The sequence below is a fragment of the Dromaius novaehollandiae genome, chromosome Z (genome assembly GCF_036370855.1).
Source record: "Dromaius novaehollandiae isolate bDroNov1 chromosome Z, bDroNov1.hap1, whole genome shotgun sequence".
NCBI lineage: Eukaryota > Metazoa > Chordata > Aves > Casuariiformes > Dromaiidae > Dromaius > Dromaius novaehollandiae.
In genome coordinates, this window is record NC_088132.1 from 71,352,792 (window position 1) to 71,377,161 (window position 24,370).

Here is a 24,370-nt window from a genome sequence, read left to right on the forward strand (position 1 = left end):
TATGGAGTACTGGGCTAAAGTCCTGCTGTAAGATCTTATTAAAAACTTAAGCTGTGGGCAAGCTACTGTTTATGTAATGTTCACATTAGGTTGGAATGATAGAATATTTCTGTTTCATGTTATTAGCGAAAATGTAACTATAATCTTTGAATAATTTGGGTTTTAAATACAACATTACTCCAAGAAAAGTAATTGCCAATGTTTTAAATCAAATAATTTACCTGTACCTGTCCCAGAGTTACAGAATAAACAACATACATGTTAGAAAATATCCCTGAGGTTTTGTGTTTTCTAAAGAGACACAGAGTTGAATGGAAAGAATTCAGAAGAAAACTTGCAAAAAACTTTCAGTCTTTACTAAGAACCAGATTTAGGATCAAATTCAACTAAAAAGAGTATTTGTAAGTCAACTATAGTTAATATAAAGAAACATCCCTGTGGCTTTGGAATGAATCTGTTACTCCACTATTTGTTTTTCCTTACAGCAAGATATAGTGCTACACCTATGTATGTATGTAATTTCTTTTGAAGTATATTCCACAGGTTTATGGAATAAACATGGACAAGCAAACCCTGAAAGGGTTTCTGAAAATTTTACATTTCTTTAGAAACTAGTATCACCAGAAAAAAAAAAAAAAAAAAAAAAAGCAGTTATCTGTTGAATAATTCACTTTCAAAAGGGCTCAGTGTGTATGCTTGTTGTATCTATGTGTGTGTGGTATTTTCATTTTGATGTGAATGTGTATAACTATTTGTATTTTTATTGAGAACTTTGTTACTTGAATAGAAGGAACAATTTTGAGTTAGAAGTTGAAACTGTGTGTGTGAGAAATTAAGATAGTTCAGTAAAAAATAAAACAAAATCTTTGTTTTTAAAATTAAAGAGCATTTTTGAAGCAGCTGAAATAGCAAATTGACAAACATCTGGTCTAAAGCCAGGTTTTGTAAAACAATACCGGAAAATAAGTTTAAAGATCTGTCTGAGAACCACAAAAACAAGGGTGTTTTGGACACAGTGACAGAAAGCCAGGCTATGCTAATACAAAACATACCGCATATGGATCTGAGAACAGTGCCCCAAATTGCTAGCACACAGCAACACACAGAGTCAGATTTCAACATTGTTCTTCATTTCATAAACTTGTACAGATTTAAAGCAGATATGTAACCTTTCTGCAGCATTGATTTGTGCCATTATAAATCATGTTGTATTTTTTGTCTTTTCAAGGTTTCACACAAGATTTGTTTTTACAAATGATTTTGTTGAGTTCCTAAGTCAGCTACTGAAGTTGGGGGGTGGATGAACTGAATAATTTCCATGACATAGCTTGTAGCAGTGGTATAAGAAAGCAGAACATGTAATTATAAAGTCTGTTCATTCTGGGATATCATAAGATGATTGAAGAATGTTGTATATATAGTATCTATATTAAAGCGGATGGTTGGGAAAAAGAGATGCATGCAGCCATACGCTGGTCAGTGATTTAAAAGGTATGCAGAACTTTAGAACAGATTTTTAAGGAAACAACAATTAAATACAGAAATAAAGGGAGAGTAGAATGAAATCCTGAAGTAGATTGAGCTAGACTACTCTGATACCTGTCTACCTAAAAATGCAGTAAATTTCATCTATCTTCAGTAAAGTGTATATTTTGATGACACATGGGAATATATTAGAAGATGGGGTTTAGTAAAGGATTTTTACTAATAAGTGACTTTGGCAAGTACTGTCCTAGGAGCTTTGAATTACCTTAGCTGAATTATTTCTGGTAGAATCAGAGAAGCATTAATTATGTTATACAAAGTTCTGGTGGACCCATCAAAATAATCTGTGTAAACCTAGTCATTCATATTCAGGAAAAATTAATTAAAATTGGAGCAGATGCAAGGAAAGGCTCTATTCTTCTTATTCTAGTAGCCCTTCTTACAAGAGGATACCTCGAAAATAATTTATTAAATCTAGCAGAAAAAGACAGAGAGGGAATATGGCTTCTGTCTGAGAGGGGTTATTGTATCTCTCTATAACATGTCATACAGTGGAGGAAGAATGCCAAGGGAGGCTGTGACACTAAGGACAGAGAAAATGCAGAACTGTTGGAACGATCTGAACCACAAGAACAAGTAGATGAAAAATAGAGACTAAATTTAATTGGGAAGTTGGAAGAGGATTCCTCACCATTAAAGCAGTCAAGGTCCAGATGACTTCCTAGTAAGAACAGTCAACACCAAAGTAGCTACTTATAAAGTATATCTTGATTTGTTCATTAACAGGGTTATGCAGCGTGATTATTTATACTAGCAGGTGGCTTAGATTAATCAGGATGTTTCTTCCAGCCTCTGCTCCTAATTGTTGCCTCTGTAAGGATGGATCTCCAGAGAAGTCTGTGGAATTATTCTGACTGATTACTGATAGACTACAGATCTACCCTAGCACAAAAATAATTTTTTGAAGACTGAACCATGATTCTAGTATCAGCTCTTTGGAATTGTTTGGTTTAGCTATTGTTGCTGTTGCCTGCAGCACATATTTTCATTGCAGGTCTAGGTAGTGGTCAGAGCTGGTTCATGTATGCAGGGGTATTAGTTTTTCTCACTCTTGAGCTTTGACATGCGTTGAAGAATGTGAAAAGCTTAATTATGCCTTTGTGAGGCTAAAATTCTGCCTGTGGTGGGAAGGAAGGGCTTTGGTCATACTCACCACAAGCACTGTGGCTAAGATTGTTGGGCAGCACCTGTAAAACAGGTCTGACTGGTGGTTTCTCAGCTTTCCTAACTGTCTTTCCTAATATGTATGAGCATAGGGAGTTCCTTGGAAAAATGAGAGGAAAGGGGAAAGAAAAAGGAGTACAACCCCACCGTTTCAGAGACTTTCTTTGAAGTTACTGTTGGCCATATTAGTGCTGACCATTACTCAGTTTATAAAGCCCCTTTTGGTTTACCTCTTTCTTAGATTAGTACAGATTACCAAACTGGTAATTCAGGGGCAATTGTCTTGATTTTATGTCTTTCTTTCTATGCTCTACTGGTTTTCTTCCCTATATACAAAACCCCTGCTGATGTTGATGGGAGCTTTGCTTAGGGAACTTGAATGTTTAACTGCCAATCTCAATAGAGGAATATGGAAGAGAAATGCTATATATGTTACTGTAGCCCAGCTCTGTACAATGGAGATAAGCTTTTAACATTGTTCACTTAGTTTGTTACCTCAGTTTTTATTAGGAGTCCAGTAATGTTCCTGACCTTGTCCAACATTTTGGAATCCTGCGCTGCACATTCATGTGGGAGTAGTAATTGCATAAACACTTCTGGTGTTTTTGCACTTCCCACAGACCTCTTGGAGCTCTAGTGTAATAATTTTCTTCAATAAAGAAAACTATATAAGCATTAATCATCAAAATGTAGCAAGATACTGTAGTGTGGTGGGTCAGGCAACTTGCCTGAGTTCAATAAAGTGCAGTTTGACATTTTTTGGCACTGGCATATTCAGGAAGGGTTGGGTTGGGTGAGTTTAAAAACTGCCAAAGCTACAGGCTTATTTAACTATTTAGAAAACCTGGTGAGAAAACTTACATTTATGCATCCTATTCAAGAATCTTTACTATTTTCTGTAATCTCTTATCTTTGTCTCTCCTTCCAAACTCTTGGAGCAATTTAGCACAGTACAGTTTGATTTTACAATGATCAGTCATGCAGCTGGTGTAGCATTTTAGGAAGGGGTTTGACACTGCAGCTGAGTTAAACTAACCAATGCTTCTGTAAAAGGGGAGGTCATGTTCCCCCACTCCTTCCTCCCCTCCTTTATTTCTGCCTACCAGCGAGCACCACCTCCTTTGCACTGGCTTTGGGGCTTTGGGACTTTGTGAAAGTCTTGCTAGCCTGACAGAGTTTTTTTGTCAAGATAGTTGTCAATTTTGAGTTGAGCTGGCACCTGGAGAGGTGGGAGCATGTATGCAGTAACAAGGAGTGCGAAGGAAGCCCAGTCTTCCTACTTCTTTGATCAGCTCAGCTCTGTTGTCAGAATATCCCAGTTGCAATCTCAAACATATGATATGCTACCCAGCAAGAGACTAGGTAGAGACAAAAGAATGTGAAGGTGTGCTAGGTATTCCTCCTGATAGAATTGTAAGTGGAAGTCTAAGAGTAGTCTGAAGAATAGAGCTAGCCATTAGATTAGGAGAAACTGCAGGAGCAGTTAATAGTAAGCAGTTGTATTTGGGGGGCTGTCCCATATATCTTTTTATAGCACATCAGCCAGGTTGTGTCCACCTTGCTGTTGTCAGGGAGCAGCAAGAACTGGTGCTGCTCTGCAAGAGGAGCTGGGAGCTGAGTAAGGTAGTGATGTAGGCAGAAGGAGCAGCTTCCCTAGCAAGGGCCCAGTCCCACAGTACCTGAGAGAGGCAAGCAGGGCAGGCCAGATTCAGCCAGGAGTCAAGATCACCAGACAAGTCCATAATGATCAGAAAGGTCCTAAGTCAGGCCAAGGATTCAAGCTGAAGGGTCAGGACTGGGGTCTGGGTTGATGGGGTGCATGGCCTGATGCAGGCATGGCTGCAACACTGCTGTAACATAGCTCAAGTGGAGGCCAAACAAAAGAGCCTTAGCTGAGAAGTCACTCAGGAGTGAAATGGGGGAGAGCCTCCACTGAGACTTCTTAGCAGAGCTTTCTGGAAGAACTGCCTTCAAGTCTGGCCGCTTGCAACATTTTCTGAGTTGAACCTGAGCCCAGGCATTATCTAAGTTGAACCTGTGCTCAGGGCCCTGACAGCATTATTAAAATATGCATTTGTACAGAGCAGGAATTTCAGTGGAAGTAGTGAAAGTTTTGACTTTCATCTGGGGGAGAGACAGGGGATGTTTTATCTTCCAATGCCTACTGTCTGATTTTTGTGTTCTCCATAGTGTAGATGGAGAATCAAATAGCACTATTGGAACTCTAAACACCATTTGCTTGCTCCAGAAACAAGATGATGTTTGGAGAAGGATAAACATTTTCTAACAGTGGGATTTACCCAATGCATAAGGATGATGGCATCACTGATACTATCACCTTTTGCATACAATATATAGAGCATTCCCACAGATGAGCTACACCGTGCTTACACCACAGAAAGGCTTGTGCTCTGCTTTATATCAGTTCTGAATGGGAAAGCTAAGTTATAGGAGACTAGATCTTCCCTTTCACATATTCATTAACTTGATATCCATAACAGAACTTACGTCAGTTCATGTGGGACTGTGGTTCTAATTCAGACTCCCAAAGCTTTAAAAAATGTATATAAAACAAGAAAACATATATTTTTAATAAATTCTTGTTCTGTCTTTCACTTACTAGCATATGCAGGACAATCACATGGTTAATGAACGGTGAATAATTCATGATATTTAAAGAAAAATCTTGTCTAGAAAAAGCTTGCCTTTCAAATGTCCTAGCCTTACAAGAAGAATGTACTTGTCACAGTTGTAGTATAGTGGAATTATTCTCTTAAATAAATTGAAATAATATATTTGGTCCCTTGAAATATCTTTGGGTGATCGGAGCTCTCTGCTGACTTAATTTTAGAGAACTGTTTCTTATGTTTAGACTCATGCTTTAACATATTAAAACTGTATTTGGTCCACATTAAATGAGGGCAAAACTATAACCTCCCCCCCGTTGTTACTTAGTAAATAATTATGTGGCTGTCCATATGATTGCAGTCTTGACCTGATCTTACAGAATATCATCGATGTAATTCTTCCTTGATGCTGCTTGTTATGTGTTCAGTAAGATTGTTTCCAGAAATACGTTTTATTCCAGTACCTTTCAGATCAGTCAAAGCTAGATTAGTATGATGGAAGGAAAAAACTGTGCTTGAGTCATTCTTAGCAGTCTACAATGTATAGGTGACTAATCTTGTTTCACAGTGTTTGGTGCAGAAAACACCTTATGCTTCTGTTACAAGAGAAAAAGATCAAAAGATGTCTATATGGAAGAAATATTCTGAAAGTTTTACATTTTTTAAAGTTTAGAAAATGTGTGTCTTTTTTGTAATTATATTGAAGTAGAAATTACATGTAAATGTAAGTATTTTGAAGGAATTCCTTTCTCTCTCTACTTTGCTCTATAAATGGGCTTTTTTGTTTTTTCAATCACTCATTTCTATTTTAAAATTCTGTCACCTGTTAGAATTAGATCAGTGAAAACAGGTTAGTCATGGTTGCTTTATCCTGATCTGATTAGTTAAATGAAATTTAAAATATAGATCTGACTTTTTGTTATGCTTCTGAAGATGAAAACATATTTATCCCTTCAAATTTGCTGTCCCTGAGCATAAGATTTTGCATATATGGGCAAAGATAGTTTTTGATGTTCTAAGTTTTGTAAGACTCCTATTTATGCAAAACTTCAAGATACCAGACATCTTGAGTGTGGTGAAGATGTCTGTCTTGATTTCCTTAGGAATACCTTTAATTAGAGCTGTGCTAATGCATTTTTATGCAGCCTTTTCTCTTTTCCCACCCCTCCTCCTGCAAGTGACAGTCAGAAGTTTGGTATTTTTCATTGTCTTTCATTGTCTAACTCAACTCTGTCCAGTCTACAGTGATGAAACAACTTCTGTTAACTTCAAAGTGCTTGATGTTGCTTTTTTCTGTTAGGATAGAAAGTTTCAAAGTGTGAAACATCTTTCATAATCAATATAAATTATTTGAGATTAAGATAATCTCTGCAGAGATCTGGAACAGCATGATCAAGATAAGATTTATTCTGTATTTGAGTAGTGACAACAAGAAAAGCACCTTTTCTAAAGAGTATTTACCATTCAAGCAACTGCTGATACCTACTGATTGCTGTTATCTTCTAAATTTGTAATCAGATTTGACAGGAGCTCAGCAGCAGCAGCAGCCCTGGCAATGTCTGCAGCTGCTTCTCTTTTCTGTGTGCAAGCATGAGATGTCCCAGTTTCCAGTTTTATTGTATAAGGAAAAAGAGGGTGATACATAGAGAACTGCTAAGTAATGATCCAAGAAGAATGACGTGATTTTATGAAAACTTCATGTGCTTTAGCCTGTGAAGTGCAATTGTTACAAATCAGGTTTTAAGAATTTATTGTTGAATATGCATTGGTCAAGCTTAAAAGAAACTGTGAGAAGAATAAACCTGAAAACAATTCAATGTCTTCTGAAATGAACATCTTCCAACCAAACATTTGAGGACGATATTTACATTATACTAATATACTTCTAGGATACAGGGCAGAGTGACATAGTTGTAGAGTCAAGGCTGGGAATAAAATAAGAAATCCAAACTGTTTATAGGTACCTTAGGCTCCACCTGAGTTTCTCAGCTCTGTCCAAACTGGATGGGGAGCCTTTGGGCACAATAGCTGTCCTAAGAATCCTGTATTACTGCTAGCATGATCCACCTAGCACTTGCCTCCATTGTACTAGATGTACTTCGCAGTCTCAGCATGTAGGCCTGTGTAGGGACCCCTACTTACTGCCTTCAGTGTCCACATTTGATTTTGTTGTGTCAGCTTGCTGACATATGTGATATGTGAGCTGGAAGGACAAGAGGCTGGCTGGCTAACCACAGTGTCAGCTGATTTCCTTATTTCTGTGGCTCTGAGATAGTATCACTCAGAAACGCAAAACTGCTTTCTGTTCATTTCACTGAGAACACAACTGAACTGCAGAGGAATAGCAACACCGGCATCACACTGACGTCTGCTGATAGGCCACATCATCCTTCAAGTGTTGAATTACTAGTAATGGGCTACTAATTTCAGGATGTGGAAGGCCCCTCTGGAATTTGGCCACTGAATACTCATTAAAAATATGGGGCTAATTATGTTAGTGTTGACAAGCTCTGTTCCTGTACCTATTCCTGTAGGTAGGTCATGTAGTACTACCTGCAGCATGGGTAAGCATAGGTAGTAAGAATCTAGGTCAAAAAATGTATGTATTGACTGTAAATCTCATTGCAGGAAAAAAATTTAACATGACAGTCTGCAGGGAGTCTGAAGTTCTGAAATGTGTGAATCACAGTGTTTTACAAAATAGCTAGTACAGCTGAGCACAAATTGCTTAGAGTAACTGCTGAGATACCAGAGTGTGATGCAGTGTTGGCAGTGTTCCTCCAAAGAACCTATTCCTATAGCAGACATGATCAAGGCCATATACTAGCTGTTCAGTGTTTTGGTCACTGCTGTCCTGACATCACTGCTGCCTTCTAGAGAGAGGACATGACCAGATGGGACAGAGCTATCAGTGAAAAGTTCCTGGAGTGAATATGATTGGAGCTGACCTTTGTTCTGTAGGACACTGCAGGCCTGCCTTTAATTTAGTGCATGATGCTCTCACCCAAAGTAAGGACTTCTCTTGCTGGGTAATAGGATGTTAGTGTTTGAGTGGAGATTACACATGCAGCCTGGAATGCCTTACAAGAAGAGATGGCACGATTTGACAGGATGCCTGGCCTCCATCTGAAATGATTCTTTGGAAAAAAGCACAAGGCAAGCCTGCCAGTCCTTCTTGATCTAATCAGCCTCCTCCAATTGGCCAGAGCATCTCTATCAGCCTTGCATGTGTGTACTCGCTAGCACACGTGGTTTTCCTTAGCGGCCCAAAGCACATTCGGCAAGCATTGCGATGGAGATTTCATTCTAAGAGCGTGACTAGGCATGCCACTGAGCTTCTGTCCTCATTCAGGAGTTTGCCCCATCCTTTGTCAAGTCCTCTGGAGTCTCAGAACCATGATCTATAGCACTGTTTTGGGATCCTTCAGGAAGTCTTGTCTCCCTGTATCAGGTGATAATGAAAGAGACTCATTGAAGCTCTGTTCCTGTTCTTTGTTGACTAAACTTTGTCAGAGGAATCCTTCCAGAGGTAAGAGGATCTCTTTGTATGTGGGCCAGCTAGCAGGCTGGGTGGAGGCCAGTAAGCTCAGTAGTATAGAGATTCCTTGCCAGAAGGAGGAAAGGATGTCCCAGCTGGATGAATTTAATTGTTAATCACATCGTTTCTGAGTTGTAAATCTAGATGGGTTGATGGCTAGGGGAGATGTTGGGACAGTGGTGTACCATGGTAAAAGGAGGCCTACAGCTGTGTGGATATGCCAGATGTTTTGCCGCTGTCCTATGAGAAGATATTGACAGGATATCCTGAACGTCCTCTTTGTTCTCCTCCATCACATTATGGTAAGGAATTTGTGCACAGCTATGGGCTCCATAGTTCTCTCCATTCTGAGGACCCTAGCAAGAGTTCTTCCTCCCCACTCATCTTCCAGCTGATTGCTCCTGCCCTCAGACTTGTAATAGCCATAATATCTTTACTTTTGTCTTACACTGGTGTCCAGTCCATTTGTGGCATGTAGGCAATGATGTCAATGTAATAGGTAGCTTTTTCCAAATGATTGTCCTACACAAACTTCTTGGGTAAAGTAAGGAAAGTGTTACACTCTGTGTTGCCTTCATCTCCAGCCCCAAGATGATGTATTGCAGCATGTTCTCTACTATGCAGGATAAGCATGATAGGCATTGGGCACTCATGAGGTTTCACTGTTTGGTGCTGTCAGGGAGCATCTTGAATGTGCAGAAACTTGCCTCTGTTCTGAATATGGCTACCAGAAATGCTCTGGTACTTCGAATGTAGAAGACTAGGCATCCTCCATCTCTTGCAGAATTTCTTCCTCTTGCTGGCAGCACAAAATGTTCCCTTCTTACATTAAATTGTGAAACTGTCTTGAGTTTATGCATAAGCAAAGAATTATATCTTTTTTGACAATGAACAGCAGGCCTATCCACTGTATAGATTGTTTTACCGCTTTTTTTTTTTTTTTTTTTTTTAAATCAAAACCTTATCCAGACCCCCTGTAAGCTTCCATTTTAGTCTGACAAACTTCGGTCATTAATCTTTCTGCTGTGGTCTGGAAAATATCCTCAGACTTGTTCCCAGATGTTTTGTTCACTTTCTCATCCAAAATGTGCACCCTATTGATGAAGCTAAAATTTTAACCCGATCATGGGTACTGTTTTTCATGGTACCATTATAAATTGCATGTTTTCCAATGTACTTGGAAACTAAATGCATAAATAGCTTTCTTCCTGGAATTTACTGATTTGAATTTTACCAATTTGTCTGATACATTTGTGCTCTTTTCCTCCCCTCTTCCCCCTCAACACACTGTTTCTGATATCATGCTGATTTGTTGACCTGCAAGGAATAGGAGAGACTGTTAGCTTGTACCAGAGGACTAAGAATACTTTTAATGAGGGTGCATATTTTTGCTGAGGGTGTCTGTTAGAGCAAGTTTGTAGTCCCCATTTTGTACAGCTCTCAAGAGCTGTACATTCAGACAGCAGCTGTTTTGTTATGTACAAACACAGTGTCTGCAAGATTTCTGCTTGCCTTCATGTGGGCTGCATACATTCATTTCTTAGGATTTTGGAGTAAAAGGTCTAGGTTGTTTGTCCATGATCTAGAAATGTGCTCACAAACCTTTTGGCAACTGGACCCTGAGAAGTGATGTTTTCAGGTGCTTAAAAAGGAAGGATTTTTTTTTTTTTCTATTTGTGCTGTTTATTACTTTGATTTACTTCACTCCACCTTCAGAACAATGGAAATTATTTTAAAATGCTTTAAGGCATCCTCTTCTCTTCCATCAGAGCACCTCTGCTTTGGTTAATGGATTTCAGAAAGCTGTATGTTCCAAGTAATGTGTAAATGATGTATGACATGTTAGTCTATCTTTTTGGTTGCTGCAGCAACATCACACTAAACTATGTGTTAGTTAGTGGTCCTGTCCAGCAACTGTCTTATTTCTACAGCATGGTTTACACATTGTGAACACTACTAGAAACAAATGCTAGAACAGATAAATTGGTTATATAGCAGTTCCAGGTGAAGAACATACGTAGGAAAGCACTACTGTAATTAGCTGTAGAACTGGGTCTGTAAATTAAGCTCCATATATAAATCTCTGAAATTCCCCTCATGTGCTCTTTGCCCATGCAAGCACACATTTTTTATATGCGTGCAATGAGGAGAAAACATGCTTCAAAGATATGCAAAAGCAGCGAAGTAGAAATTCTTCGTGATGACATATGTATCTGTTCTGTAACTGTGATATGTGGTCATATGATGTTGCTGTATTTGCTATGATCGTTTTGTTTCTGTATACAATATGATACAGATTTTAGGAAAATCCAAGAGAGAGATTATATCAAGCAACAGCTCTCAAAATGCCATTTTCATGAAAAATAATATGAGATATTAAGGAGCACCAGCAAGAAAACTAAAAATACAATCTGAATGTTTAAATAAGTTCTAGGTAAGAGGTATTGTGAGGTTTTAAATTTTGTTATGGGCAAAAAGGAAACGCACCTTAAATGTAAAGCCATGAATTTATTGTTCTTATAACTGAAATCTTAACAATTTGATCAAGGAATTATTATTAGTCCATATCTAATTGTTACAGAAAAGAAGAAAAAGAAAACAAAAAATACAGTTTCAGAAAAAGTTGCAGTAATAAAGAATGCAGTTAGAACTGTTATACACACAATCCCTAATATCTACATTTCTTCTCTGCTATTATGTTTACCCTTCCACTGCCTGTCTGGTTCGTAAGGTCAATGATACCAGTCTTCCTCAAGGAGAACGGAAGGGGAAGCACTACAGCAAATCATCAGTACTCAAAGCTTTTTGCTGGGAGGAGTAAAAGGTTGATGGGGGGGGGGGGGGTTACCTACCCTTCTTTGCTAGGAGGAATATAATGTTGCTGCTGATCATTTCCTCTTCCCCTTCTTCAGGAGATGCTTGGAGCCATTTTTATATGTTTGCTAATGCTTTACACCTTGCTATTTCTTCATTGGTCTGCTAGTCAACTTTACATCTGAATTTGCTATACATGATGCATTTTACATATTTTGGATAATTGTTCTTCATTATTACCCCTAGAATTGTTTTTGTCTTAGCTTGGTGTAAGTATTCTTTCATTGGTGAGTTGTTGGTAACTGATGAGTAATTGGTGACCTTTGGTGAGTTGTTTATAGCCCTGGGATCTCCAGTGTTAGGTTGTATTTCTCTACACTGTATCATTATGCTAGTCATAAATATTCCATTGCACACGGAATAATTACTTGTTACTACTGTGTATAAAACTAATGGTTATACCATTCAAAGATAATTAAAAGTAAAGCAAACAAGCTAAAGCAAAAGGCATAGGCAGGCAAAGACAAGTTCAGTGTAGGCCTGACGAGCCCCAGTCCAGGGGACTTGTAAAGTCAGTACAAAGCCTGTGGCCTGTTACTGACATTGGCAGTACTGTGTTTACGGAGCTACAGGGCTATAATAGAAGAAAGTTATGAAAATTATCTAATAGAAGTTATGAAAGTTATGAAAGTTATGTAATAAAAGAAAGTTCTGCTTTGTTAGCAAAAACTGAAGTTGAATTTGAGATATAATTTGATCCTGGACCATAGTATGACAGATGTCAAGGTGCCATGGTTTTAAATATCTAAAATTGTGAAAATAACCAATTAAAGAAATGGGAAGTCTCAAATCAATGTCTGGAAAAGCAAATGTTTAAGCTGTGGACTGACATGAATGTTTCAGTTTGCCAATCAAGTAAATGCAAGATAGCTGTAGGAAATATTACAAGTGTTGCCATTCTTTAAATAAAAGAATTGAAGCCTTTGTTCACTTAGTAAACTCTTACATAAGTAATCCACCTGTAGTTAACTTTTGTTAGTTACAGTTCATCAGAATGAGAAAGAGGTCTATGATTTGACCATAAAATAGAAAGGAACTTGGTTAGCCTAAAAAAGTTGCACTGTAGTTAGTAAGTACTTCCAAACAGTTTTATATTCTTGGGTGATGCTGAATGTTTAGATATGGGTGCAACTTTCACATAGCTTTCTCCACTAATCTCCAAATCAGTTATTGTTCTCCTTGCATATTTCTTCTCTTATTTGGAGATATACGTCTACTTACTGTGGTAGAATTATTCCAATTAAACTTGGCGCAAGTGGCAGTGAGATCAGAGGGCTATTTATGGTCTTCTGTCAAACAGTTATTCAAAGTCTTCTTCAGGAAATTTACTGAGTTTTTTTTTTTTTTTTAATTTGAGTTTTGTGGATTTTTCATATTTTGTCCAATGAAGCAAGAGGATGTTTGCTGGAAGTCAGATGTACTGTGTGCATCTGCAGCTATTGTTAAATTCAGTGAAACTTCTTTGCGTATACTAGTGAGAATATAGACATTGTTGAGCAAAAGGAGAAGAAGAAGAGACTGAAGTGTACATGGGGTTGATATAACAAGGTAAAATACCTCAGTATTTAATTTAGAGCAATGCTTGCCATTTTCTTATTACTGGTCATGGTTAGAGATAAGCGAATGGCCCAGATGGGCTTCTGTCTAACCAAAAAAGAATAGAAAAAAGTGTGTGAATATTTTACTTGATTTTTTCCCACATACTATTTTTAATTGACTGATTAAAACCCAGTATAAGTACTTGAATTCAGTATTGCAGATGTACTTTGTTTACAAGTTAATTACAAAGTTTAATTGATTTATTTGCCTATGCTTACCAACTGCTGTTTTCATTTCCGTATCCCATTTCTACCAAGGGAAAAATCATGAGATTTCATTTTCACACACACTGAAAGTTTTGAGCTGAAAATCAGAAGTGATTTAAATGAATGCTTTGCATTCTAAAAGTGAAAAATGAAAACACCTAATTCTTTTGTTTTAGAATTTATTTTCTGATTCAAGCTGGAGTTCTTTTTTTGTGGGATTCCCTTTCAATTTTCATGGAATATTTTAGTGCTGAATTTGGTGTTTGGCACTAAAAGTAGATCCTGATAATGTCATGGAAGTAATAATTCTTTAATTAATAGAGTTTCATCCTGGGTCTGCAGAAATTGCATATACGTATTTAGTCTTTGTATCGCTAGTAAATATTTTTCCTATTTAATCTTGAGTTGCCGGTTTCTTGTTCTCCATAACACTGGTTTTGACCGCAGTGATTACTGCAGATAGTTTTGCAAGTTTTGTAAGTAGTCTTACAGACACCTCAGGCTTGTTGTACTGTCAGTGTTACAGTATGTCTGAGCTTCACTCTGGGCAGTCACAATTCTGTTGTAAGAATAATTAAAAGCCAGTTCTTTTTCTGTCAGAAGCAGATGTAGTATTTAGCTAAATGGGCAAGAGAGTGGGCAAGAAGGAGAACCTGTGTTCTTAATCGAAACCAAGGAAATAAGAATTACTCATTGTTTAAATGTATTGTTAATAATTTTTTCTTGGATGAAATCATGTTAGATTTACTCTAAGACATTTTAAAGATATCTAGATTTCAGCCAGGCAATATCATATTTAACCTTTCCTCCTGCACATCTTCATCTTCAGCTATGATCAGTTATCCTGATCTTACAGCACACCAATCTTAATTGTTAATATTTTAGTCAGGATTTTTACTGGTACTCTCTTTATTAGGTACAAATAGTCAAGCAGAATAGGAGAAGATAAATATTTAAATTAGAGTTTGGAGGACAGAAAGTTACCAGGTACCAAATAGTTTTTCATTAGATTTCATAATTAACATGCTATTGAAATTAAAAATAAGATCCAGCAATTAGGAGACTATTACAAGCTTGTGGAAGCTTCCAGGGAGAAGCAGATAGAAGTCATGCTGGAAGTCTAGCATGAGGTAAGAGAAGATGTGTCTAGGAGGGTGTGTTACCTTCAGGTAGGAAGAGTCTTCTGAAGCATCTCCTGTGAAATTTCCAGAGGTCTGTAGCTGCCTAGTATGGTGCTTAGGAAAAATCAAAGTATGTAAATCCAGCAGATGCAAAATCTGTCAGGTGCTTGCGTTTTGATTTTGAAAGTTCCCTGAAAGGGTGTTTAATCTCAAGCTTCTGCATGTATGCTCTTGGTGAAGCTAGAAAGATGGGCTCCATTCAGCATGCTGAAAACATGCCTAATTCATACCACCAGTATAGTTCCTCTTTTCCAAATTATAAAATACATTCCTGACCTACCCTGAAGTAATTTCTTTTCCTTTCCTTAAAGTGTGAAGATCAAAACTTGGATCCTATATGCAGAGGTGCAACACGCCATTTTTATGGTTAGGACACACTTCTCCCTCCCGTACCCCAGTGCAGCTCTGGTTGCTGCAGAAAGAGCCTCTCTTTTCTAGCCCATCGCTGTAGCTGGCTTCTTCCTGGACAGCCGTAACAGCAACAGCTGCCAGAGGAGCTTGATCCAGATCTGTATCCACCTGCTCAGTCTCTTTCTTGCTCTGCCTATTCTACAGCTCTTCCTTTGCCTGCATCTGTAATACAGTGGAACAAAATCAAAACTTGGGAATAAATTGCACAAAACTTTTGGAAGTTTGAAATTTATTATCCAGGCCCAAATCTAATTAATACCTCTTTCTCTTTGCAAGTATGTGAAAATTGCTCTACTAGCCAACAAAAGCTCTGTATTTTACTACTGTGTAAGAAGTGGTTGTTATTTTAATTGAAGCTCAGTTACATATTTTGTGTCAGAAGGCCCTAGTTCATCTCATATTCATAATCTTGTTTAAATAAAATCAAGATTAAAAGGATAGTGATAGAGATTTTCCAAGCATTTTAGGAAGATAAGGCATCTAATGACTCTTGATTGTTTTGTCTCTAATACTGTCCCCTTATATTTTTAAGTAAACTTTTGTTCCCTTGGCCACTTGCCCATGTTGTTTGCTCAGGTTTTCCTTTTCTCCGTGCCAGCTGTATATAGGAAACAAGATCATTTGAAAGTTAGTATGTCACAATAATAAAACCAAAAATACATTATCATGAGCTGCTTTAATTACAGCTATTCTGTGTGGTATTGTATTTACTTTTTTGGTAAATGTCTAGATCCAGAGCTAACGGACTTCCTGCATCAAAACAGTATTCCTCTACTTTAAAATACTATTTATTCATTGGTTGAGGAAAAAATAGATTTAGCTGAATGTATCAATGCTTTTGTGACTGAGTAACAGACTGTAGCAGAAAAGTTAAAGGAAATATTTTAGAAACTTTTAAAAAGATGTATTACCTGTAATAATACATTCCACTGTTTTGAGTGAAGTTTTCTCAATCCTGTGCTTTGAGCAGTAGTGTTATTTTCCATTGTGGGAAGAGTAACGAAGATTTGCACTTAACAACATTGAATTCTTTGATGTTCAGATTCACTTTTTCATGGCGTTTTTAGGCTAGAATTATTCTCAGTTCTGGGTTTCAAGTATACTTTATCTGCATCTCCTTCTTCTAGAAGTCTTTCCTGACTTATTTTCTCACATCGGAGCCTCCTTTATTTGATCTGCTTTCTTTCAACTTTTTGTTTGGTCTTTGTTTGGTCTTTCTTAGAAATAAGGCATTTGAACAACCAAGGCAGCCTGATAGTTTCTTCTTGTTCTGGCTTTATTTGCATTAACCTGTCACAGAGCAGACATGCTTGCTGTTCTCTAAAAAACCTTAGATTGGTGGCAGAAGACAGTAGAACGTTTTATGACGGGCAAGTAAAGAGTTTCAGTGCTTTTGTAGGGTCACAGCAGTAAAAAGAAAATTCTTTCTTTGTTGCCTCATGGCTGCAGAGTTTCTCGTAAAGGCGCTTTACACGGGTGGTGTACGTAAATCTGAGGGCTTCTTTTCCTGGATGTGTAAATCATTAACAAAACAGTATGTGTGATCAGGAGTCAGCTTGTGTTTTAAGTAAGCAGTGCTTACTTTTATCTAGGGCATATGGTTACAGCAGAGTATAAAACTGGTAAAGGTTCAAATTCAGCAGTACCTCATTTCTAGCTGCTGAAATGACATCTGAAATTTTATATTTTATACATATAGTAATTGTTCAAAATAAACATACCTTTTCTTTTTTCCTTAAAGACAAATCCATCTACTGAAAAGCAGCTCATGCACAGAATCTGCTTAAACTAATCTTCTTTTCCTGCTTCACCCTCTGCTCCTGGAATCATTCCACTCCGGCCCTCTGTTTTCTTAAATAAAATATAAGCTGCTTGCCCTCACTTTTGAGGGCCTGTGCAGGCTCACCGTTCCTCATACAACCCCTCCCTGTGCCACGGCTTTGTTCTCTCCCTCTTTTGTACTGCCATTGTCTAAAGTTATTGTTCTGTGCGTATTTCTGCCAAATGTGTTTAGGTCAATGTAAACATTTTTTTTCTCTTTTCCCTTTCTTTGTATAAAAGACATTAGAGGGGCAAGTTACTTCTTGATCTGGCTTCCCAGCAGTGAAGGTTTGAACTTAATACCTTCAGTTTTGTGATGCTTAGCCTTACTTCTTTTACAGAGTTTTTTATGCTAGAATCACTCTCCCAGTTCTTGGTTTTGAGGTACGCTTTCATCTACACCTATTTCTTCTTGAAGTACTTTTAAACTCTTTCCTAGCTTGCGATTGTCTGCATGATCTTTCTTAGTTTGTAAGACATTAGCCATAGAAATGTATCTGAGCCTGAAATTTGAAAAATAGCATGTAAAACTGCAATGCTATGTAATTTATTTTTATCAGTAACCTATTCAAGATTATTATGTAGTCCGAAAAATAATTTACATTAGTTCATTTTAATCCTTAAAAATCATCTAACTATATATCAGCTTAAAAATTAAAATAAAAAAGGTAAAGCAAATATTTTATCAAAGTAAAGGTTACGTTTTCACTTCCTCCATGTTTGCATAGAAGAAGCAATATATATTTGCCATACAAGATTTGAGAGGGAAAGAACTCTCCAGCTTTTGTTTTCAGCCATATTCAATGTTTTTCATTCCCTTTGCCTTCATAAAACTGAGGATAACCATCATTTCCCTACAGTTTGTGGAGTCTGGGAAAAATTACGACGTTATTATGAAATTTGGGGGAAAAATTATAAGTTTTTAAAATAATTTTTTTGTATTGGGATTACCTCAGTGAAGTTGAAATTAGCTATTTACTGTAAGGAGTGTATAATGTCTCTGCTTATTTAGGTAAATAATTGCTTATTTACCTGAATAAGGGGAAGCACCTGGGAAATTATACTGGCTGATGCTACAAGTTCTTCTAGATTCTTTGCAGAAAATGTAGAGTAACAAGCCCAACCAGCAAAGCAAAGAACAAACGTGTAGATGCTGGTGTTCAAAAATGCAGAAAGTAGATGTGTCAAGAGAAGAGTCCCAAGGACCTGCAAGGAGAGAAAGGAATGCTTTCTATTAAGTTTGAGCCTGTTAAACCGTGGGACTAACCCCATAGCTAGCTAACATGGAAACAGCCCCAAGAAGATTTGTGAAATATATTTAAAAGGTTTGAAGCATCTCAGAAATTCAGGATTAAATATATACTGCAGAAGTAAAAAAAACTGAGGCAAGACTTTACTTAAAGGATTTTATATTTCCTTCTAGTTCTGTTTTTTTTCACTCAGAGTAAAAAAGATGTGGTTAGATTCCCTGGGCAAAGCTGAAGTGTTTTTTGCATGTCAGTCTGTCCAAAGAGGTTTGTGCAGTCTGTTGGGATACCTTGGAGGTCAGCAATGTTCCCGGGAACATAAAGCTGGAGGGCTCCATTTTGTTGGAGTCCTGCAACAGCCCATAAGAAGGAACTATGTCACGGGACAGGCAAAGCTAGGTCAGTTCAGGCTGCACAGAAATTAGGAACACACAGGTCCAGTGGGCTGGGATCTAGCTTGGCAATCAGGTGAACTAAGCAAGACTTATCTGGCACCGAGACACCTACTTTGTATAGAATAATTTGAATTGTTAACTAGGAAATGCTGTATGAGCGTGACAGATGCCAGTGATTATCTTTCCACTGCACTGAACTGAGTCTCTAACAAATCAGAAAAGAGTAGATCAAATTTAGAGGAATGTTTTCTTTAAGTGAGGTTTTAATTTCATTAATTTGTGCCTCAGGGGAATTTTCAGTTTCATTAGAATTAGCTCTGTGGCTCTTAATGGTTTATTTATTAAGACAATGGGGGAAGACTACATAAGAATTTGCATGTGGGTTTTCATTTCTGTTGTTTATACACAGAAAGAGGGAGATGATTATTTTCATCTTCAAATCAGCTGAATGACAGGATACTATTAGAACCCTGCTGCATTATCAGATTAGGTTTGTCTTGATCCCATTTCCAGACTGCTTCAAAGTACACTGCATGGGCTTATTTAAAATAAGAAAACATTGTTTCCTGTGGTCTGAAATCTTTTGAGTCAGACTGCAACTTTTTTAGTTTCTCTCAAGTATTCGCAAGCCACTTGCATCGTATTCTACAGTCCCTTTATCAGTGCTTGAGAAAAACAGCATTTCACTTTCCTTGCAAGTAAAATAATATCCATCACCATCAGCAAAAATTGCAGAACTTATAACCCATAAGCACAGGTTGCATACTGAAAAAAAGTGGGAAATGCATATGAGAATCTCAGAACTTTATTATATATTCTGTTGTTGAATAAAGGCTAGGTGCTGCCATTTCTCTACACATACAACTCTACTGTACCCACCTTTGAGGAGGTAGCTTTAGTTTCTTACCATGGTAAACAAAATAGCATATGTACTACCAGGACCATGGTATCTTGAGATTCAGGATATTGGGGACTGAGAATAATGAACGGATAGTTAGTTATTGGTATAACTCTATTAACTTCAGAAATTTTAAACCTAAGCATTTTTTTGCCTAGTGATCTTATTTGACAGGTAGTCTTGTTGTAATTGGCTCCATTCTGCCAAAGCTGGCCAGAGTTTAGTGAAATGCTAATGCTACCCAGTAAATTGTCTCTTATTCTGTAACTGTAGGAATAGATCAGCGCATGTAGAATATCTACATCTGTGGAGAGAAAGACCGTGGATCAGATCTGGGAACATGCAGGTCTTATAAGAAACACAATGAAAAATTAATTCCCACCTATACTGATCACTTTCATCATAAACAGCAGGCAGCTGCATCAAGCGAAGTTCTTTCTATTCTTGCCAGCTTTCAGGGAGTACTTATTTCGGGAGCATGAAATGTTCTTGAACAATTTCACACAAAAAGTTTGAACAGGTTTTGTTTTAGCAGTGAATTGGCATTTTTTGTGTCCACTTATTCTTGTGTAATTTTTGGAGTGTTCATCCCAAACTGGCTAGGGAAGGCTGAAAATATTGTACCAGCCAAAATGTAAAGTCCTTTTCCGAGCCTATAATGAAATGCATAATTTAAACCAAAGCAACAGGATGGTTTCATTATCAGCCATTTCTCCTGAGAATGTTATAGCCAACAGGGTGGTTTGCATTCTTTGTTGAACTCCTGGTACTCCCTACCCATTGAGACCAGCTACTTTATTTGGAGCAAAATGGGCTTCCTACTGCACCCATACAAATTGTGTTTGAGACAGGGTAGATCAAAATGCACAATATAACAAGACTAACATCTAAGTGTCAAAATATGACATAATTATCTCACACATACCTATTTTTAATATTTTGGTAATTTTTTAGATCTGTTTGCTGTTGCACTTGACAGTTCTATGGGAGCTAATGAAATTTGTTCAAGTTTATATAACTCACTCCAGAAAAATTAATCAGAATTATTCTTTCAGGTTGAGACTACCATGAAGAAACAGCAGTAGCTGACTAGAGTTTGCTTTTATGGACTATGTGGATTTTGCTTCCTTTCATAAAAATATATATGTTCATATTAAGTTGCTGCTGACATACTGGCTTTAATGTAGGTCAAGTGCATTTTTCATTGTTCCTTGATTGTTGGTACTTAGCTGATGTGACTGAAGGAATTGCAGTTTTTGGGTTAAGCTGTTTTCACTTGGTTATAAGAGAGAGAAAGGGCCACAGACATTGTAGTAGCCTGAATAGATATGTAGTTACTGCATCAGGAGGTCAGCATAAAATTCAGACACCTGTGTTCCAAAAAAGTAAAAGTTTTGGATTACAACTGGAGAGTAACAATAGGAATATACAGAAAAAGCAGAAGAGGAGCCTGTGCTTTCCAGATGGCAGCCTTCCAGTACGTACAAGTTGGTATTCAAGAAGATGAAGCACCTTTTTGCAGCGGTGCATGGTAGGAGGACAAAAGACAACAGGCGTACTTGGAAACAAGAGAGGTTCTGGCTGGATACAAGGAGGTATATCTTCACCATGAGGATAGTCTAGCAGTGGAACAGGTTGCCCCAGAGAGGTTGTGCAGCCTCCATCCTTGGAGGTTTTCAAGATACGAATGAGTAAAGCCCTGAGCAACCCGGACTGATCTCATATGTGACTCTGCTTTGGGCAGGAGGTTGGATTAGAGATCTCCCAAGGTCCCTTACAACCTGAATTATTCTTTGATTCAATGATTATTTGCTGTTCTATTGAGCATTAACAGGTCCCATGGAATTTGGGTGAGCCTGCTTGATCTCTTTCTGCTGCTTCTGTTTTTCATTTTTAGTGGATTTTTTGCAGTCGGCTTTCATGCACACACATTGTGTCTGTCTGTGTGCATCCTTTCCTGAATACTTTTAATGAGTCCTGTGTGCATGTCTCATGCACTTACCTCTTATTTTGGAGTTCTCAGTAGCTCGTCCTTGCTTTGTCTTTTTAGTCTTGTCAGTATGATTTACCTGCCACCATCATCTAGCTCGACGTAATCTACGCATATGGGGGATATGGAGGACACTGCACTTCCTAACCATAAACCTTGCAGATTTGTTTACTACGTATTAGGTTCCTCCAAGTATTCACCACATTTTCATGCAATTGTAAACAAACATGCTGTGTTTGGTTTTCCACTTTCCTAGTTTAAACAGCTGTTGTATGTCTAGCGTTAAGGTCAACTAGCTTTTCTGGCTTTCTTACTGTGTTTAGGCAAATACCATTTATTTATTTTTCCAGACTGTTTTTTGTACATTTCTTTTGAATGGAAAGTTAAATACATTAAACTGTCATTAACTGATACATTTCTACATGTGTAATTTGAGAAACACAGGTACTTGACCAATTTCAGTCTCCTATACAAACCCTCACTATTTAGTCATAGCTTATGAGAGATCAATTAAATTACTGAGTAAATGATTTCTCTCTAGAAAAAAATTGCTAAATACCAGTTGCTTTCACCTTTTTACCCTACAAATTTCTTCTTTCTCAGCACAAAACTACACACACTCTCACATTATGGAGGCTGAAATTTTCCTTTTTTTCTCTTTCTTACACTTCTTCAGATTACTTCAGCATGTCTTTTCTCTTCTTCCCCTGCAGGAATCTGCTGTTGATCCTCTTTTGTTGTCCCTCCACATTTTATTCTGCATAATCTCATCTGAAAAGACAACTCTGTTTATCTTGCCTGTAGTATTTATTCACAAATCTACATCTCCAAACCTTTCCTTTTGCCTTTTGTCCAAAAAAATATTGGCCTGTTTCTCTCATGTTTCTTTGAGAATTTCTCACCAGCAGACAAAGGTAGGCACAGCTTAAGGACAGGTCTTGATCAGTCACCAAAAACCTTTGTTTCTCACTTGCTTTCTCAGCTGCTGTAGAAAACTGAACCACTCTGTGTGTTAATCAGCAAATCACTTTTCAGCTCTGGTCTCACATCCAGGCTAAGTCTTGCAGATTCTTTTGCATTGCTATCCTAAAAATACTGTGTTTCGTGCCCACTAGAACTCTTTGTGTTTTACATTAAGCAGCTACTGGACAATAAACAGAAAATTTGTGCAAGAAGGAAGCAAGCCTCATTCTTTCCCAGTCAAGTACCCTAAATACTAAGCTATATTCACATTCTGCCATGCTTATCTTTTTTTCTGTAATTCTTGCATTCATAGCCAAAACTGAAACAGAAGGGGTACAGAACAGTTCTAACCCATATTATTCTATGCCCTGAGAAATAGGAAAGTCAAGTTTGAATATCTTTAGGATGAGATGGTAATTAAATTTATGTCTCCAGGTTTTTAAGCAAATGACCATACTAGTATATTTATAGGTAAGAGGGACAATATTTTTTAGTCCACGTGTTTTGTAAAAGCCTAAGTCCTGATTGCTCAGGTGGCAAGCCCTACAAGAGAACTTTGTGCTGAAAGTCGTCAGGAACACTGAATATGCCAGATGCAGATTTGCCAGTAAAATAAAATTAAAATCACATTAGAATTATAGAATTACCATTGGAAATTTCGCTATGTGAAATTGCTTTTAGTTTGTTATCCCAAAGAAATGAGACTAACTGATCTCACAGTCTGTGGTCCCCAATCCATCTACCCCTAATCCATCTTTTATCCTGTCACTCAGTTTAAAACCACACTTGAAAGAGGGTAGAATTCCCAAACATAATAGGAACTTAGTATTTTGTGAAAATTGTCAAATGAATGGAAAAGAGAGACCCTAATTAGTGCTTCTTGTCGTGGAGGAGGAAAGTTATGCAGAATTTAGTTAATGTTACATTTCCTTTGGTGAAAGGCACTTGGCTGGTCAGCATGTGCATATTGGCCAGCCCGTCAGCTCCTGTAGAAGTCGCCCTGTCAACACAGGTTTAGCTCCAGCCCAGCTATAGCATTTCTCTCACTCGGCCACTGGAGTATCATGGAGGATGTCAGGAAGAAGGAAGTTGGTATTACGGTGGGAAGGTGAAACAAATTCTTAGAATATCAGGCTTTTAGTTCCACTGCTCATAGAAGAACATGTTTTTTCTCCAGGCTGGTTGCTGCTTTAATCATGTATTATTGCCGTGTTTTAGAAGTTAACTCCTGTTGAGTCAGTATTGCAAAACTGTTTCTGAAAGAGCTTTTGTTCTCTCAAAATTATAGATGTGCTATATTCAAGGGCACAAAGAATTCTTGGCTGTGGCCAGGAAATGTCTGGTACAACTGAGGGAATGGGACGAAGTGTTAAAATGTCTCTAAGCCACTCATGTCTTTCACATCCTGGCACCATTCAGCATAGGTCAATCCCACTGTGTAAAATGGAACTACTTGAAAATAATTTTGTTTTATACCATCTGTCTATAATTCAAACCTCATCTCCTGGCTTGAGAAGAAGGATGGTACATAAATCATTACAAAACCCAGAATGAGAATTCTCTTCCTCTGTGCTGCCACAGTCATTGCTGGCACAGAGCCCATCTCCCCGGTCCACAGTGTCTTTAGTCATGTACTCCACCCAAACTTCACATGCTAGAACTGCTTTCATCATATAAGTGGGAGGTTTTGCTGGGTGAATGTTAGACGTCATGTAAGTAGAGCTGCAGGAAAAACACAGACCTCTATTTTGTAGATGCCACAAAGGACAAAGACTCCTGGTCCTCACTGATGGGAAGTGTGCTGTCATTCTGAGCTTTTGTAAAGTAATAATCATTAAAATGTTCTGGGATGTAATTTCAGTGCAATCACTGAAAATGTCACTCAATAGAAATGACAAAGGTATAGTTCTT

At 37.7% G+C, this 24,370-nt stretch overlaps 1 protein-coding gene across 13 annotated transcripts in view; it reads left to right on the forward strand.

Annotated features, from left to right (window-relative positions):
- The window catches only part of LOC135325039 (prolactin receptor-like), a 158,228-nt gene that overhangs the window by 92,813 nt on the left and 41,045 nt on the right, over positions 1 to 24,370 (forward strand). The window lies entirely within an intron of this gene.